Below are 6,000 nucleotides of genomic sequence, written 5' to 3' on the forward strand. Positions count from 1 at the left end.
ATTCTGTCATGGTCTCAGGTACATCACGCTGGTCACCAGGCCAGGGATTGGCTAGACCTGACACAGGGGTGCGGAGTCTTACCACGCCATAGGTGTTCACCAGCGACCCCTCCAGTTGGGATTTGGGCTTCGCTGCTATGGACATGCCGGTCGCGGTCCCCTGAGCTGGTTCCCCATGTGGCACTGGTAACCACTTGGAAACAGGTAGCATGGATTCAGGATTACGCATAGTCATCTTAGCCGGGTCGTACGCTGGTAGTCACGGAGCACAGTACACAAGGATCAGACAGGAGAATAGTCAGAAGGCAAGCCAAGGTCATCCACTGGTAATCACGGGGTACGGTACACGAGGATCAGGCAGGACAGTGGTCAGAAGGCAGGCTGAGGTCATACACAGGTAACCCACGGTTCACGGTACAGAGGGATTAAGCCGAAGGATAGTCAGGAAACAAGCCGAAGTCAGTATCTGGTGATCAGGAACACAGTAAAAGTACAAGGGATGCTGGAGCAGGTTGTGAGCCTATACTCTGGCAGCCTCTGTCTGCCAGAGACTGCCTTTTATAGGAAGCACAATAGGCTGGATACTCGCAGGTGCCTTAATCAACAAAGGCTGAGCATGGTCAGTTCACACAGAACTTTCCTGCAGGAGAAATTCACCAGGTGTTGCAACTAATCAGCAGAGCTCAGATCACACAGACTTTCCTGCAGCATGGAGTGGATCAGAAGCTGAAATCAGCATGCAGAGTTCAACCACACAGAGCTGTCAGCTGCAAGAGACAGAGCCAGCAGGATTTTACAAGCAGGTAACACTGAATACTTGCATATTGTGACAGGTTACTTGTCGGACACTGGATGCGGCATCCGGTTGCCATGGATCCTTATCATTCTGTCCGAACGAGCAAGACGCCGGGACACCTGAGTCTAGGGTAAGAACCTGTTTAATAGAACTGAAGAGAGCGCACATATACCAGTAATTATATTTGTTTCTAAAATTCAATCAATTAAAAATACATTTAATATCAAACAACCTTGATAAAGCAACTTAAATTATTAGTTATATCCCTGAACAATGTCCTTTGTATAATTGTATATCCAAGTTCATATATGAACAAATAATAAAATCGCAGTTCTTTCTCCAAAAGAGTAAATGGTAACCACTTCCCAGTGAATTAATTTGTGTCCATTTAAATGTTTTAAATTGAACAGTGGAAAGGGTAATATCACCAGGTCTAGTACCATGTATGTCTATTTGCACAGGTATTGATGTACCTGTAGTTCCAAGGAAGTGAACTTTTTATCTCGGTCCCAGGTAATTACCCCAGAGCTTACCGGGTCCTGTTGTTCAAGTTCCAGCACTAAATCACCAAGGTGCCGTCTGCAGACACGGACTTCGGCGCCGCACGTCAGAGAGTTGACGGGCGCCGGCTTAGATGTCACTCTCCGTACTCCGCATGCAGCGGACTGCCCTCAGCCCTTCATGAATATCTGACGGTTTCCTCAGAAGGTGTATATCACCTTCTGAGGAAACGTCAGATATCCATGATGGAGAAATGCGTCAAGGATTGAGCCCTATCACCTTGATCCCTTTGAGCGGTCCAAGAACCATCAGCTTTCTCCTTTAAGTTAATTAATGCCACTTTGAAATTGCCAACAGACTTCATCCCACCGGTAACCACCAGACTTCACTATCACCTACCAGCGCCAGTTGGCTGGCCGACGAGCGGCGCTGAGGGCAGTCTGCTGCAGACGGAGTACGGAGAGTGACATCTAAGCCGGCGCCCGTCAGTTCTCTGACGTGTGGCGCCGAAGTCCGTGTCTGCAGATGGCACCTTGGTGATTTAGTGCTGGAACTTTAACAACAGAACCCGGTAAGTCCCGGTATAATTACCTGGGACCGAGATAAAGTGTTCACTTCCGTGGAACTACAGGTACATCAATACCTGTGCAAATAGACATACATGGTACTACACCTGGTGATATTACCCTTTCCACTGTTCAATTAAGAACATTTAAATGGATACAAATTTATTCACTGGGAAGTGGTTACCATTTACTCTTTTGGAGAAAGAACTGCGATTTATTATTTGTTCATATATGAACTTGGATATCCAATTATACAAAGGACATTGTTCAGGGATATAACTAATAATTTAAGCTGCTTTATCAAGGTTGTTTGATATTAAATGTATTTTTAATTGATTGAATTTTAGAAATAAATATAATTACTGGTATATGTGCTCTCTCTTCAGTTCTATTATATTGTGTGTTGATTGACTTCCAGGGTGACATTCTATGGGATGCGATTATCGTTTTTTTGCGGTAATTAGACCACAAAATGGCGATATCGCATTTTCCCATTAAATCGTTTAATTAATGGGATGCGCTCAGGGACTGAAATCGCATATTATGTGCGTTAAGGTATGCTGAATAAAAATGTGAGATTAATTCGCATTTTTATCGCATCCAGATGTTTTCCAATACAAAAGTATACAAGTCGCTTATTTAATGCTATGCGCATTTGCACATCGCATTTTTTAGGTGGCTAATTATCGCACTAATTTCAGACCAGGGTCTGTTAGGCGAATTAGCCAGAACCCTGCACATATCGCAATGTTCTGTGCAGGGTTCTGCAGTAAAAAATAAAAGAAAGGGTTAAAAAAAAAAAAAAACGAGCGCGGGGTCCCCCGCCAGAGTATAACCAGCCCCGGGCTCACTGAGCCGGTGCTGGTGACATAAAATCAGGGTCCCCGACAAATAGGGGTCCCCTTGATTTCATGAAACCAGCACCAGACTCAAGGTCCGGCGCTGGTTCCCAAAATACGGGGGACAAAGTGACTAGGGGTCCCCCGTATTTTAAGAACCAGCACCGGACACAACCAGCCAGCAGGGTAATGCCACAGCCGGGGGAAACTTATTATATAAGCTCCCGCGGCCAAAGCATTAACCCCCTGGCTGGTCAGCATGGGCAGGGGTCCTGGGGAAGTGGGGACCTCCCCAATGAAGGGGTCCCCCCCCTCCAGGACTTACCAGCCCATGCTGATAGTCCGGGGCTGTCCCCGATGCCCCTGGGCGGTGGGCATCGGGCTGATGATTTGTGTAAAAAAAAATAATTAAAACTATTGTTTTATACTGGCGAACTATGAGTCCCAGCAAGCCTACCCCGCATGCTGGGACTTGGGGAACCACAAGTCCCAGCATGCGGGGCATTAAAGGGCCCGCTGGCACTTGTAGTTCTGCAGTGCAAAAAATAGTGCACAAAATCACACTGACACACTGTGAAATAAAACTTTAATACACACAAAACACACACACACTGATACTTACCTACCTTGAGCCCGTAGGTCGGTCCCTGGATCCTGGGTCCGTCCTCCGGGGCTCCAGGGCAGAAGAGTCCTGGTTCCGGGGCTGGTCCTGGGGTTCCGGGGCTCCTGGGCTGCAGAATCCGGGGTCCGGGATCCGAGGTAGTCCCCAGGGGTACCTAAGGAAGCAAATCCAACTCACCTGGTCCCCGGCTAGGGTTACCACCTTTTTGTTGAGAGATTCCCGGACAGTGGCCCGCCCCTTGACACACCCACAGCCCACCCACTGTCCCGCCCCCAGCCCCGCCCTTTGACCCGCCTTATGTTGATTTTTTTTAACCTTTGCTTCAATTTCATTCTTGATTTTGCATACCATAATGCCAGTTACATGTTACATCAAACACAGTAATTACCATTACACGTTATTCCACACACCGTGATGCCCATTACACGTTATGCCAGGACACAACAAGTTTTTTGTAAAGAAGGGACATAATGAACAGTGCGCGCCGTAGGAGCGCACCAAAAAATTTCAAAATAATGCCAATTACACGTCACACACCCATTACATAGTATACAAAATGCCATAGTATACCACATGCCATAATGCCCATTACATGTTATGCCACACACCGTGATACCCTTTACACATTATGCTTATTACTTGTTATGCCAGGACTCAAATGTTTTCTGAAATAGGAACAACATGGACACCGTAATGCCGATGACACATCACACAACCATTATATAGTATACCACATGCCATAAAGCCCATTACATATTATGCCACACACCGTAATGACCATTACATGTTATACCAAAAACCATAATGCCCATTACACATTATACCAAACACCATAATGCCCATTACACATTATACCAAACACCGTAATGCCCATTACACATTATATTAAACACCATAATGCCCATTACACGTTTTACAAAACACCATAATGCCCATTACATATTATGCCAGGGCTTTTTTTGTAAAATAGGGACAATAAGGTAGGGGAGGGGGGGGGGATAGGGTTAGGCAGTAGGTATAGGCTACAGAGAGGAAGCTTTAGGCAATGGTGCACAGTATAAGGGTTAGTAATTAGCAGGGAAGGTTAGGGTAAGCTGCTGGGGTGCATTACGATGGGGAAGCTGGATAGTCACCTGCAACAATTATAAGGACGGTGTTCTAGAACAGAAGACACCCCCCCCCCAGTAACACAATCTCCCTTTAGCAATACATAATCCCCCCCCCCAAATCAGACAGAACATCAACTCCCCCTAGCCCAAAACAGTTCCCCTTATCATAGAATAGTCAGACATATTGACTCCATCTAGTAATACAATTGCCCCTCCTTCCTCCCCTTAGCACTAAATAGTCCTCCTTCCCCACAGTCCGATCATCTCCCCCAAGTACAGAATAACCCCCACCACCTTTCCTCCCTCCCCATATATACACACACACACAGTAAAACTTTTTTTTTTTTTTTTTTACACTCACAGCGGGTGCCGATCCGATTGGCTCTAGTCTGTGTCCCAACCGAGTCCTGCATTATGTGCACAGTGCAGCATCAATTCGGCTGGCAGGCACCATCTGATTGCGGCCAGGGTTGAGCAGCAGGGCTCAGACAGAGGCAAGGGCTGGATGCGCACCAGCTCTTCATCCATTATCTGCTGCGGCCGCACTGACGTGCTTTGCTGTCATTCAAGGCAGCGTGACCCAGTATTGCACTGAGGGGGGCATGGGAATAGTTGACAGGCAGCCCCGGTCCTCAGACCTGCTGCTGCTGCCAATTAAAATTCTGTCCCAGTCTACTGGTCCCCGCTGTTATCCTGAGCCGGCCGGCTCTGATTAAGATGTGCTTATTAGAAGGTGCCTGTAAGAGGCGTAACTAGAGGTTTGCGGGCCCCATAGCAAAATGTTGAAAGGCATTGAGAGAGAGGGTGTGAGGGAGATACAGGGAGAGGATGTGAGGGAGAGATGGGAGAGAGAACGTGTCAGGTATAGAGAGCGGGGGAGAGAAAAAGAGACTGTTAGAGGGAGAGGGAAGAAAGAGGGATGGGAAGTGTGGAGAAAGAGGGTATAGAGGAGAAAGAGTGATACTAGGGGCAGAGAATGATAGAGAGGTAAGACAGAGGGCAAGGGAGAATGTGTTGAGAGAAAAAGAAGTCCAGGGGGTAGAAAGAGCTGGCATGGGGAGAGAAAGAGTGGAGAGACGGCAGGGGAGAGAGAGATTGTGTGGGAGAGGGGACACGGGAGGGTATGGGTGAAAACCGGACCAGGACATAACCCCCGGACCGCCGGACCAGACATCAAACTCTGAATTTTGGAGCTTGTAGCGTCCGGTCCGGGGGGTGTCCTGTCCTGGGGGGCTGCCTGTGACACCTGTCACCAAGTAGAGGAGGAGGGGGTAGAATAAAGCCTCCCTGTATGGTCCGGGCATGTAGCAAAAACCGGACGGACCGGACCACACAGGGAGGCTGTAATCTCCCCTCTCCCATGTCCCTGGTGATAGCTATAACAGGGACCCCCCCGGACAAGACACCCCCCGGACAGGACACCCTCCGGACCGGACCCTACAAGCTCCGGACTGCAGATTTTGATGTCCTGTCCGGCGGTCCGGAGTTTAGTCCGGGTCCGGTTTTTACATAGTCCCAAAATGGGAGAGAAAAAGTAAAAACAAAAGGGGATGCCGAGAGAGTGAAA

At 48.0% G+C, this 6,000-nt stretch overlaps 1 long non-coding RNA gene across 1 annotated transcript in view; it reads left to right on the forward strand.

Annotated features, from left to right (window-relative positions):
- LOC146060488 (uncharacterized) overlaps positions 1 to 955 on the forward strand; it is a 55,013-nt gene extending 54,058 nt beyond the window's left edge. Inside the window, exon 3 of the long non-coding RNA XR_014470439.1 lies at positions 834 to 955. This is a non-coding gene — a long non-coding RNA (uncharacterized LOC146060488). The remainder of the gene's footprint in view (positions 1 to 833) is intronic.
- The last annotated feature ends 5,045 nt before the right edge of the window (positions 956 to 6,000 follow it).

The sequence above is a fragment of the Crinia signifera genome, chromosome 2, assembly GCF_055691185.1.
Source record: "Crinia signifera chromosome 2, ASM5569118v1, whole genome shotgun sequence".
NCBI classification, from domain to species: Eukaryota; Metazoa; Chordata; class Amphibia; order Anura; family Myobatrachidae; genus Crinia; species Crinia signifera.